The 13,919-nt window shown below is 40.4% G+C and overlaps 1 protein-coding gene across 1 annotated transcript in view; it reads left to right on the top strand.

The window, feature by feature from the left end:
• Positions 1-13,919, top strand: part of LOC126252095 (nuclear hormone receptor HR96-like) — a 128,416-nt gene that overhangs the window by 57,763 nt on the left and 56,734 nt on the right. The gene's annotated exons all lie outside the window — the stretch shown is intronic.

Genomic DNA, 13,919 nt, shown 5'->3' with positions numbered 1-13,919 from the left:
CTGAGTTTACTTGACAAATCATCCATCTCCTCTGTCCCCCTCTCTCTGTCCACATCCTCCTTCCCCCTCTCTGTGATCCATTGTCTTCTTCCCCCCACCCCCACTCTGCCGATCTCCTCCTTCACCCCATCTCTGTCCACCTTCTCCATCCCCCACCCTCTGTCTAATGCCTCCTGCCCCTCTCTTGGATCATCTCCTCCCCCTCCTCCTCCTCCTCCTCCTCCTCTCTCTGTCAATCTGCTTCTCCCCCCTCTGTCCACCTGCTCTCCCCCCTCTCCTTCTCCCCTCTTTCTCCGTCTCCTCCTTCACTCCCTCTCTGTCTACCACCTCTGCCTTGTCTCTCTGTCCACCTCCTCCAACTTTCACTCTCTCGCCATCTTCTCCTGCTCCACTCTCTGTCCATTTCTTCCTCCCTCCTCTTCTTGTTTCATCTCCTCCTCTTTTCCTTCTCTGTCCATCTCCTCCCCTTTTTTTCTCTGTCTATCTCCTCCTCTTCCCTAGCTGTTTACTTTTACACCTCCCCTCTGCCTGTCTATTCCTCCTCCCCCTTTCTCTCTCAATGTTATCACATTCACCCCAGTAGGAGGCAGGTAGTTCTTCCCCCTACAGTATGTTTTACAGATTGTAACTAATATCTGTACCAATTTGGTTGATGTCTTTCCAGGGGTTTAGGGTGAGCTTTCTAGCTGTAGCTCTGCCCATGTATGCACATTGCAGATATATTTAAAATAAATCACACATATATCACTAGTATATCTAGCAAATTTTGCCCCGCAATTTCATTTTCATGTAGCTCAATGTTTGACATTGTACCTCATGAATTATGTGCTGAACAATGATAAAATTATGCAGGTCCATATGTGGTTACTGTCTACAAAATGTGCTGTGGATAGAGTTGGTAGTAAAGAAGTAATAAATTAAAACATCTTGTATTATGTAGCAGTTTTTCATGCATCTGTGTTTATGATGAACTGAACTACTTGTCATACAATGATACCATTTTTCTGGTCCATTCGGCGCTATATGTGAATACAGCCTGCAAAACGTGCCATGAATACAGCATATAGTAGTACAGGATATAGTAGTACAGGATATAGTAGTAGACAAGAAGTACATTGAAACATAGTGCTTCCTGCAGAAGTTTCACTGCACGAGCAGCTAGAATGTAGTAAGTGACAAACTTTTTTCCTTTCATCTTTTTGTGAGGGTTGTCAACAAGAAAAATCATCAACAAGAAAAAGTGTCATAAAAGTTTGAAATTATGTGTAAAGTTTGTTGGAACTCACTAAGTGGACTATTCCATGAATAGTGGATGACTAAAGTAGGGACATTCATGTACCATGGGCTACTCTTCTTTCACCCCCACCTCTTTGATAGATAGGTCATTTTTACCCCAAAGTAATGCATTCCAGGCAATTATGAGAAGGAAAGTTGCTACTCACCATATAGCAGAAATACTGGGTCGCAGATAGGCAAAACAAAAAGACTCTCACAAATAAAGCTTTTGGCCACTAAGGCATTCGTCAACAGTAGACACACACACACACACACACACACACACACACACACACACACTTTTGGTGATTTCAGTTGCCTGAGACTGCAGTCGTGAGTGAGAGTTGCATTTGCGTGGAGAGAGAGAGAGAGAGAGAGAGAGAGAGAGAGAGAGAGAGAGAGAGAGAGAGAGAGAGAGAGAGTGAGTGTGTGTGTGTGTGTGTGTGTGTGTGTCTAGTGTTGACGAAGGCCTTACTTAAGGACTGAAAGCTTTAATTGTGAGAGTCTTTTTGTTGTGCCTATTTGTGACTCTGTATTTCCATTATATGGTGAGTAGCAACTTTTCTTCTCATAATTGTCAAATTCCATCCTGGATTTCCCAGTGTTTGAATTCCAGACAGTAAGTGATATATGTATCAAATTTAGTTGAATTGGGTCTAGGGGTAGGAGGATACTTCATCTGTGGCTGAGTTAGCCCTTCTTCTAGCAATAATCTACACTATATGATCAAAAGTATCCAGACACCCACAAAAACATACGTTTTTCATATTAGGTGCATTGTGCTGCCACCTACTGCCAGGTTCTCCATATCAGCGACCTCAGTAGTCATTAGACATCATGGGAGAGCAGAATGGGGCACTCCGCAGAACTCACAGACTTCAAACGTGATCAGGTAATTGGATGTCACTTGTGTCAAAGGTCTGTACATGAGATTTCCACACTCCTAAACATCCCTAGATCCAATTTTTCCGATGTGATAGTGAAGTGGGAACGTGAAGGGACACGTACAGCACAAAAGCATACAGGCCGACCTAGTCTGTTGACTGACAGAAATCGCCGACAGTTGAAGAGAGTTGTAATGTGTAATAGGCAGACATATTATCACACAGGAATTCCAAACTGCATCAGGATCCACTGTGAGTACTATGACAGTTAGGTGGGAGGTGAGAAAACTTGGATTTCATGGTCGAGCGACTGTTCGTAAGTCATACATCACGCTGGTAAATGCCAAACAATGCCTTGCTTGGTGTAAGGAGCATAAACATTAGACGATTGAACAGTGAAAAAATGTTGTGTGGAGTGACAAATCATGGTACACAATATGGCAATCTGATGGCAGGGTATGTGTATGGTGAATACCCAGAAAATGTCATCTGCCAGCGTGTGTAGTGCCAACAATAAAATTTGGAGGTGGTGGTGTTATAGTGTGGTCATGTTTCTCATGGAGTGGTCTTGCACCCCCTGTTGTTTCGCATGGCACTTGCACAGCACAAGCCTAAATTGATGTTTTAAGCACTTTCTTGCTCCCCACTGTTATAGAGCAATTCGGGGATGGTGATTGCATCTTTCAACACGATTGAGCACCTGTTTGTAATGCATGGCCTGTGGTGGGATGGTTACATGACAATAACATCCCTGTAATGGATGGTACTGCACAGAGTTCTGATCTGAATCCTATAGGACACCTTTGGCATGTTTTGGAACTCCGACTTCGTGCCAAGCCTCACCAACTGACAATGATACCTCTCCTCAGTGCAGCACTCCTTTAAGAATGGGCTGCCATTTCTGGCACCTGATTGAATGTATGCCTGTGAGAGTTGAAGCTGTCATCAAGGCTGAGAGTGGGCCAACACCATGCTGAATTCCAGCATTATCAATGGAGTGCGCCACAAACTTGTAAGTCATTTTCAGCCAAGTGTCCAGATACTTTTGATCACATAGTGTATCATAGATCCCTCAAACAGAGAACTGTGCCCAGTTCTTGGAAAAAAAGCGGAGGTCACACCCATCTGCAAGAAAGGGTAGTAGAAGTGGTCCACAAAACTACTATCCAATATCCTTGACACTGATTTGTTGTAGAATCTTAGAACAAATTCTGATCTCAAACATAGTATTGAAAAAATTACCTCCTCAATCCCAACCAGCATGGATTTAAAAAATGTCAATCATGTGCAACCCAACTCACACTTTTTCTGACATGATGTACTGAAAGCTTTGTATCAAGGCAGTCAGGTAGATACAGTATTTTTTGATTTCTGAAAAGCGTTTGACTCAGAGCCACACCTACGCCTATTGTCAAAAGTACGATCATATGGGCTGTCAAGTTAAATTTGTGACTGGACTGAGGACTTTTTGGTAGGGAGGACACAGCATGTTATCTTGGATGGAGAGTCGTCGTCAGATGTAGAAGTAAGTTCAGGTGTGCCACAGGGAAGTGTGTAGGGACCCTTGCTGTCCATGTTGTATATTAATGACCTTGCAGACTTTTTGCAGAACATGCAGTTATCTATGATGAAGTACTATCTGAAAGAAACTGCATAAATATTGTCAGATCTTAATAAGATTTCAAAGTGGTGTAAAGATTGGTAATTTGCTTTAAATGTTAGGAAACAAAATTGTGCTCTTCAAAAAAAAAAAAAAAAAAAAAAAAAAAAAAAACCGTAGTGTCCTATGGCTGTAATATCAATGAGACACTATTGGAATTGGACAACTCATGCAAATATCTGGCTGTACCACTTTGTAGGGATATGAAATGGATTGAGCACATAGGCTCAGTTGTGCATAAAGCAGGTGTTAGACTTTCATTTATTGATAGTATACTGGGGAAAAGTGCAATTGCTCTACAAAGGAGATTGATCACAAATTAATTATGTGACCTATTCTAGAATATTGCTCAAATGTGTGGGACCTGTACCAAACAGGACTAACAGAGGATATTGAACGTATACAGAAAATGGCAGCATGATTGGTCACAGGTTTGTTTGATCCATGGGAGAGTGTCACAGATGCATTGAAGGAAATGAACTGGAAGACTCTAGGAGATAGAAGTAAACTATCCTGAGAAAGTCTACTAACAAAGTTTCAAGAACCAGCTTTACATGATGATTCTAGAGATATAATACAAGGCCCTACACATTGCTCACATAGGGATTGTGAGGATAAGGTTAGAATAATTACTGCATGCACAGATGCATTCAAACAATCATTCTTTCTGTGCTCTATACTTGAATGAAATGGAGAAGAAATACTAGTAACTGGTACAGTGCAGCGTACTCTCTGTCATACACCTCATGGGTGGTTTGCAGAGTACAGATATCTTTGTAGAGTTGTGGAACATACAATTATTTTTATAACATCTATGGATTTATAATTTCATTTATGAAGAAATATGTAGTTTATGTCCATCCAAATGTTTATTAGAGCAATGTGTAAAAGTTTGAAATGAATTAGTCAAGCAGTTTACACGATTTTTGGAAACAATGTTTCCTCCTTATATATTATACACTTATATCTTATAAAATTAAGTATTTATATAGCCTATGCCTGTCTGAATGTTTATTAGAGCACTGTGTAAATATCTAACGAAAAGCGGTTGTGAACAACATTACACACTGTCCTTTCTGTACTTGTATATAGTAGTGTAGGTATATACATTTATATACCATGTTTTTGTTGTAGTCTTTAGCCCAAAGACTGGTTTGATGCAGTTCTCCATGCTACTCTATCCTGTGCAGTCCTCTTCATCTCCAAGTAACTACTGCAACCAACATTCTTCTGAAACTACTCTTGCTGTACTCATTTCTCGATCTCCCGCTATGATTCCCCACCTCCCCCTCCTTCCCCCTCCCCATTCACACTTCCCTCCAATACTGTTTATCGCCTATGTTTCACTTCCAGACATGGCTATACTCTATACAAATAGTTTCAGACAAGATTTCCTAACTCTTAAATCTACAGGGTGACAGTTATTGAACTATAAGAAATAAAATCATCATGACTTCTGAACAGTTTGTGTTAGGATGTTCAAGCTGCATGGTTGGCTGCAGGGCATGATGGGAATTAGTATGCACATGGTTTGGTTTAATTTAGCAATGAAGCCCTCTTTCTTTTGGATAGGTTCGTCAATGAGCAGAACTGTCACATTTGAGGGACTGACAATCCACATTTCATGATTGGGAAGTCTCTTCACCCTCAATGGGTGACTGTGTGCTGTGCAATGTCCAGTCACGGAATAATCAGTGCAATATTCCTTGATGGCATGGTGACTACTGAATGGTACGTGAAGGTTTGAGAGATGATTTCATCCCCATTATCCAAAGTAACCACGATTTCGACAAGATGTGAATCATGCAAGATGGAGCTTGACCCCATCAAAGCAGGAGAATGAAACTTCCTGGCAGATTAAAACTGTGTGCCCGACCGAGACTCGAACTCGGGACCTTTGCCTTTCGCGGGCAAGTGCTCTACCAACTGAGCTACCGAAGCACGACTCACGACCGGTACTCACAGCTTTACTTCTGCCAGTACCTCGTCTCCTACCTTCCAAACTTTACAGAAGCTCTCCTGCGAACCTTGCAGAACTAGCACTCCTGAAAGAAAGGATACTGCGGAGACATGGCTTAGCCACAGCCTGGGGGATGTTTCCAGAATGAAATTTTCACTCTGCAGCGGAGTGTGCGCTGATATGAAACTTCCTGGCAGATTAAAACTGTGTGCCCGACCGAGACTCGAACTCGGGACCTTTGCCTTTCGCGGGCAAGTGCTCTACCAACTGAGCTACCGAAGCATGACTCACGACCGGTACTCACAGCTTTACTTCTGCCAGTACCTCGTCTCCTACCTTCCAAACTTTACAGAAGCTCTCCTGCCCGCTAAAGGCAAAGGTCTCGAGTTCGAGTCTCGGTCGGGCACACAGTTTTAATCTGCCAGCAAGTTTCATATCAGCGCACACTCCGCTTCAGAGTGAAAATCTCATTCTGAAAGCAGGAGAATGTTTGATATCCTGGGGGAGCACTTCATGGACCCAGACACCACTGGCATGAGCCTTGATTGGCACAATATTCTCCGGATCTGAAAACATGCGTCTCCTTTTTGAGGAGCAGTGTTAAAGAAAAGGTGTACAGAAACAACCCTAAAACCATTGCTGAGATGAAAACAGCCATTCAGGAGGTCACTGATAGCGTCAATGTTCCAAAACTTCAGTGTTTCGTGCAGAATTTCACTACTCGCCTGCACCACATAATTGCCAATGATGGCAAGCATATTGAACATGTCATAAATTAAATCTGAGTCTCTATAGTGATGTTTACATGCTGTATAAAGTGTGTGCCTGTCATAATTTGTGACTGATTTATGTCTTTTCATATAAGTCAATAACTGACACCCTGTATATTCTGTGTTAACAGATTTCTTTTCTTCAGAAACATTTTTTCTGAATTGCCAGACTACATTTTATATTTTCTCTATTTCAGCTATCATCATTTATTTTGCTGCCCAAATAGCAGACTTCATCTTCTATTCTAACGGCTACCCTGTCCTTGATGTTACCCCACAGAAAATATCGAACAATGTGATGTCAGGGGAATGTGGAGACCAATTCATAGGTGCACTTCATCCAATCCAGAAAACTGGAAATGTTGTATTTAGAGTTTCTCGAACATCCAGCGACCAGTGAGGTGGAGCACCATCTTGCTGAAACCAAACGTTTGGTTGCAAGTCTTCAACCTGGAGAAAGACAATGATCTCTAGCATCTGTAGGTATATCATTCCTGTGACAGTTGTTTCAGCAAAGAAGAATGGTCCAATTATCTTGTCATACATGAGGCCATACCAAATTCACTTTTGGGCTATCTTGTAGCTTTTCCTTGACACTGTGTGGATTCTGCAACCCCCAAATTCGAGTGTTATGCTTGTTCACAGTCTAGAGACATGGAATGTGGCCTCATCAGAAAACATTACACTTGACAGGAATACATGATTCTGGTTGATTCGGTTAAGCATTTCACATGCAAATTTGTATCATCACTGCTTGTTATCAGGCATTTATGGCCTGCTGTATCTGCATCTCATATGAATACAGACGCAACAGCTTTCTGAGGATTTTATGAACAGTTGCATGAGGCATCTGAAGTTCTTATGAAGCTTGACAAACTGATTTTCATGAAGTTGGCAAGAATGTTTGGCGGATATTCTCAGCTTATTCTTCAGAGACCCACCAACCTCCTCCATGTCCCTTTGCAATGCTGCCAGTTTTCAGAAACCAACTGTGTCATGCTTTTGTGCCCTTGGCATCTGGTGCTGCTTTCCTGTAAACACCATGAAACTGCCTTTGCACCATCACAAGGGATTTAAATTCTGCATACCAAGGCACTGTTTGTGCCTTCTCCTGAACTGACACCATTTCCACTTCTGCACCAGACGTTGAAAAATTTAGGCAGCAACTTTAAGTTCTTCTGCACCCAAAGGACAAGTCAGACCTGAAATGAAGAAAGATTTACTATTTTTAAATTACCTCACAAAATAGGGAATTTTGGTGCAGACACCCTGTGTAAACAATCTGAAACCTTCCAGTGTCTCCAGGTCTCTTCGAGTATACAGCCTTCTTTCATGATTCTTAAACAAAGCGTTAGCAATGCTATGCTCTGTGCAAAATTCTACCAGGTGGCTTCCACTTTCCCCCAGTCCATATTCACCACTACTTTTCCTTCATTTCCTTTTGCTACTATTGAATTCCAGTCCACCATCACTATTAAATGTTCATCTCCCTTAACATCTGAATAATTTCTTTTATCTCATCATACATTTCTCCAGTCACTTCATCATCTGCAGAACTAGTTGTCATGTAAACCGGTACTACTGTGGTAGCTGTGGGCCCCATACCTCTCTTGGCTCCTTCCCTCTTTCCTGATGAAGCAACCGTTGGTTGCGAAAGCTTGAATTTTGTGTGCATGTTTGTTTTTGTTTGTGTATCTATCAACCTGCCAGCGCTTTCGTTTGGTAAGTCACATCATCTTTGTTTTTAGATATATTTTTCCCACGTGGGATGTTTCCCTCTATTATATTCGTATCATTAATTTGAACCCAACAATTACGTTTGTTATTGTCACTGTTGCATTTCGAAATCTTTTCTGTCATCTTATTTTCTCTTTCTGTTTTTGCAAGTAGTTTCACTTTGTATTCACCTTCTCCTTTTTACCGTAATCTACCATACAATTTTATGCCGCCTATATATATTCAATAATACGTAACCCACTTCCAAACCATAACCAAAAATAATTTTTTTCCGCTTTCAACACTACCACTGCTATAAAATCCACCGTTTCCAGTTCACAAACAGTTCCTTTCACATATTTAACAACCATTTCGGCTAGTTCTAATAACTTTCGCTTTATTTCCATTTCCGTTTTTACCACATCACTGATCATTTTTAGCCGCTTCCCACAGGTTTTAACGTCATTATTTCTTCGTCAGACAATTGTTAGCCTCATTTTCATAATCTGTCACCACAAAACCACTCCTTTTAATAAATTTACACGCAGTTTTTTCGAAATTTTCCCGAATTTCTCCACCCTTTAACGTGTTTTGGCGGCAACACAACCAGCTAACCTTTGTGCACATCATTGTCTATCAACCCAAGTTCACCACAGGATCAACATAGCCCAGCTTTTACCAACACTTTTTCGCCTTTTTTCACACCAGATCTCCAGTTGCTTTCTAGTTCACCTTTATCTCTCCCCATATATTTTTATTTTCGTTTCACTTCAGCCTCATGTTACACTTTCCACCTTCTAATACCATGTCACCCTCACAACATCCCCACAACGACCCCATTAAGTTTTGTTTACATTCCCTCCGCAAACATGCCTTCGCCCTAGGAGTTTACAAATGTCTGCGTGTGACTGTGTATGTGCGGATGGATATGTGTGTGTGTGTGTGTGCGAGTGTATACCTGTCCTTTTTTCCCCCTAAGGTAAGTCTTTCCGCTCCCGGGATTCGAATGACTCCTTACCCTCTGCCTTAAAACCCACATCGTTTCGTCTTTCCCTCTCCTTCCCTCTTTCCTGATGAAGCAACCGTTGGTTGCGAAAGCTTGAATTTTGTGTGCATGTTTGTGTTTGTTTGTGTATCTATCAACCTGCCAGCGCTTTCGTTTGGTAAGTCACATCATCTTCGTTTTTAGATATATTTTTCCCACGTGGAATGTTTCCCTCTATTTTTATATATATATATATATATATATATATATATATATATATATATATATATATATATATATATATATATATATATATATATATATATATAAAAACAAAGATGATGTGACTTACCAAACGAAGGCGCTGGCAGGTTGATAGACACACAAACAAACACAAACATACACACAAAATTCAAGCTTTCGCAACCCACAATTGCTTCATCAGAAAAGAGGGAAAGAGAGGGAAAGATGAAAAGATGTGGGTTTTAATGGAGAGGGTAAGGAGTCATTCCAATCCCAGGAGCAGAAAGACTTACCTTAGGGGGAAAAAGGACAGGTATACACTCGCATACACACACATATTTTTCTTGGGATATGTGTGTGTATGCGAGTAATATACCTGTCCTTTTATCTCTAGCATGTGGGGAGCCGCGATATGAAGCCTGAGTGCACGAATTTCGCTTCACCATATATATGGTGAAGCGAAATTCATGCACTCAGGCTTCATAGCGCGGCTTCCCACATGCTAGCGATAAAAAATGTCTCTCACAAAAATTTGCGTCCAGCGAGTACATCCAGCAGAAAAAGGAGATTAAAGAGTGGCAATCTGGCAACACTATAACCACATGCATGGTAACTACCTCTGTCAGTACACATTAGTTGTGCTGTACAGTTGGTGCAGTGGATAGAGTTTTGGGTTAGCATGCAGGAGGTCGATGGTTCGATCCTGGGCTGAGGTGTATGTTTTTTATTTGGTAAATGTAGTCCAAGTGGTAGGCTATCTGGCATCTTAATTGTAAACAGTGATTACAGCTAGTCTTCTAGAAAACATTTGCACTTACATACTACAATCGGAGAAATGGAGGATTGGTCAGCTTTGAAAGATGCCCTTTCCACATTGTGGGAGTGAATTTATTCACACCACTTCATCTACCAGATGCAAAATCTGTTTTCTCTGTACACTCCTCCAATGGTCCCATGGATTAGTACCAACTATTATTCTTGGCTTGATCAGGTCCATTACATTTCGTTAGGGCCTTACGTTACCAATAGGACTAGCAATGTGTTTTGCGAATAATGTCCAAACTCGGTTACTATTTGTGTGTGTTATCACCATGGTCCCACTAATTATGCCTTTTGACATTGAATCTGGTAACCGCATGCTGTTTAGTATGTATCTCGATGCATTGTTATTATTATTATTATTATTATTATTATTATTATTATTATTGTTATTGTTATTATTCAATCGATGGGATTGTGGAAACATCATGTCTATTACCGTTAGGGAAACATGTAATTCAAAACCGAACATTTCACAATTAGCAGTGTTGGGATGAATCAAGCAGAGCAATATCTGTCAGAATGGTAATGCGCTTTAGGTGGAACAGTGTGCAGGACTGACAGCATGTTTTTACTGTATGCACTGTCCATCAGACAGGGACTAGTTGCAAGTGGAGTAACACGCGTGACAGTCTCCAGTGTACATGTGTCGAATTTTCTCATTGTAAACCTCCAAACTAATGTGGCAGATATATGGCATACACAAACTATGAATATGTGGACATGCTTCTGGTCCTTGGTGTATCTGATAACCAGGCTGGTGTTGCCACTCAAGAATATGCTGCTAAATATCCTCGTCGACGTCATCTGGATAAAAATGTATTTCGTCATCTGGAGCTGCACCTTTGGGAGTCAGGTTCTCTCCTTCCACCATCATGTGACAGTGGTCGTCCACAGACTTGCCCTACTCCTGCTACTGAAGAAGCTATTCTGGAGGTCATATGCCAAGAACCTCAGCGAAGTACACATAGCATAGCAAGGCAGCTGCGTGTCAGGTAAGGCATGGTCATTAACGTGCTGCATGAGCGTGGGCTACACCATATCATTATGCTTTCGTGCAACACCTGCATCCTGCAGATTTCCATCAGCGGATGCAATTCTGTGAATGGTTCCAACAACAACAGGAAGCCAACGATGACTTCATGAACACCGTAATATGGTCAGATGAAGCAGCATTCACTCTGAGGGTGTCTTCAAAATTCACAGTGCCCACCATTGGTGTGAGGTTAACCTGCACGTCACCCGCGACTGTGGATATCAAGTTCGCTTTGGTATCAACATCTGGGCCAGAATATTGGATGACAGGTGTTTGGGCCCCTACGTGTTGCCTGACTGGTTGACTGCACGAAGGTGTGTTCCTCTCAAACTATCTGCCTGATGTGCTGGAAGATGTTCCACTACATGTTCGGCAGAGGATATGGTTCCAACATGATGGTGCACCTTCACACTCTGGATTTAATGTGCGACAGTGGTTGGACAAAACATTTCCAGGGAAATGGCTTGGACGTGGAGGTCAAGTTGTATGGCCACCGGCTTCACTGGAAGTAAATCCCGGGATTTCTTCCTGTGGGGATACCTGAAGGAGCACTTGTACTCTACTTCGCTGACAAATGTGAAGGAATTGGTAGCAAGTGTTCATGCTACTCTTGTTATTGTGGATACAGCTTTGCTGTGAAGGGTCCAGTGCTGTATGATCCAGCGGGTTGCACAATGTTTGGGTTTACAGGGAGGTCACTTTGAGCATCTGTTGTTCTGATTATAACATATTCTGCTGTGAAGGTCATGTGGTCATTAAAAGGGACATTTTTACTGTCACTGGTTGCTAATGTGCGACATCTTAGTGCTCATATTAAATGTAGTCTAAATGTCAAGTACTGCACTATCATCTTTAGCATCTCGAAATTGATATTGTTTTTGTAGTTTATTCTGTCCTCTGACAGGTCATTTTTTTCAACTGTCTATTTCTCATTTGTCTAACCACGTATTTGTTATGTTCAGCATTAAAATAAGAAAATAAGAAACAGCAACTGCTCACCTTTATATATTGTATACAAATTTATATACTATGTATACTGGAAACATATTGAACTTATGTCTGTCAGAATGTTCATTAGAGCATTGTGTAAATATCTGGTATAAATCAGTCAAGAACTTTTTGCAGTCTTTGCTAAGAACCTTTCCTTGTTATATGATGTATGTATTACATATATTAAAAGTATATAGTCTGTGTCTGTTCAAATTATTATTAGTGTCATGTAAAAATTTGAGCTAAATTGGTCAGTAACTTATCCAGATTTTTGGTAACAACATTAAGTGATGACTTGTGTTTGTATAGTATTATTATTATTATTATTATTATTATATGTATTTACATATATAATATATATTAAAAAGTATGTGACCCATGCCCATCCATACTTCTATTAGACTGTCATGTAAAAATATGAATTAAATTGGTCAAGAACTTTTAGAGATTTTTAGTCAAGAAATTAAACGACAACTTGTCTTTATAGTGTAGTATAGATTATGGATGCTACATGTACTTTAGGAAAATTTTGTTGCAAGAACAGTTTTATTTTTAATCTCTTCAGTGTGTTTTCTCAATGATATTTTAGTTGTATTTCATATTTTTAAAAGATGAACGTAGAGTGGTACAAAATGAAATAAAGTACAGTATTTAAAATTGTGAGTAGGCATAAAATGCTGTGCATAATCATCCTATCATTGCAATGATTAAGTTTGTGGTTAATAGATTCACATTTACCCATAAGCTGTGTAACAATAAAATACCATGAACTACAATGAGCTTCACTGTGCTGCTATTTGCAGACACTGTTCATGTGGTAAAGGTAGTTGCACTCTGGCAGAAATTTTCAGAGACAGCATTGGCTTTGTATGCATGTGTTCACTCTTTGTCTGAAAGAAAGCCATTTTGTACCTATTGTATGTGCCTCTACGCTCAATACCTCTTGCATCCGGGAATTCTATCTGACCTGATTTTTATTTGATCTTGTTGATTACATATTATACAAATAGTGTACTAGTAATACAGGACATGTGAAGATGGGTGTTTTATACAGGGTGTTTCATAATTTATGTAACATACTTCTAGTGGTTGTCGAATGGGAGATAGAAGATAAAGTTTTATGTAGGAACTCATATCTGGAAATGTCATCCAACGATACTACCACCTCTGAAAGTTGCCTATCCTACAGTCTTAGCAACAAAAGTACCGGTACAGGGACATATACCTCAAATTGACACATTTATCCTTCTCCATCATCCTTGAAAGTTTGTAACATCATCACAGAATCACACTTTATGTACATACATTTAGAGGCACCAGCGCATATAACTTTGCCGAACTGAAGCGTTGTTGGATGACATTTCCAGAAGTGGGTTCCTAAGTAAAATGTGATCTAATACACCTCCTCCACAACCTCTATAAATGTGTAACATGAACTGTGAAACACCGTGTGTATTGTGCGTGTGATAAAAAGCAGTTGGTTGCATATAATAACACAACCTGCAATTTACTGGTGTACATTTAAATGAATGCTTGAAATAGTAGAATAATTGAAAATACACATTTGTATCCTACTGACAT

The sequence above is a fragment of the Schistocerca nitens genome, chromosome 4 (assembly GCF_023898315.1).
Source record: "Schistocerca nitens isolate TAMUIC-IGC-003100 chromosome 4, iqSchNite1.1, whole genome shotgun sequence".
NCBI lineage: Eukaryota > Metazoa > Arthropoda > Insecta > Orthoptera > Acrididae > Schistocerca > Schistocerca nitens.
Note: the sequence above shows the minus strand (reverse complement) of the source record. Positions and strands in the feature narration are given on the sequence as shown.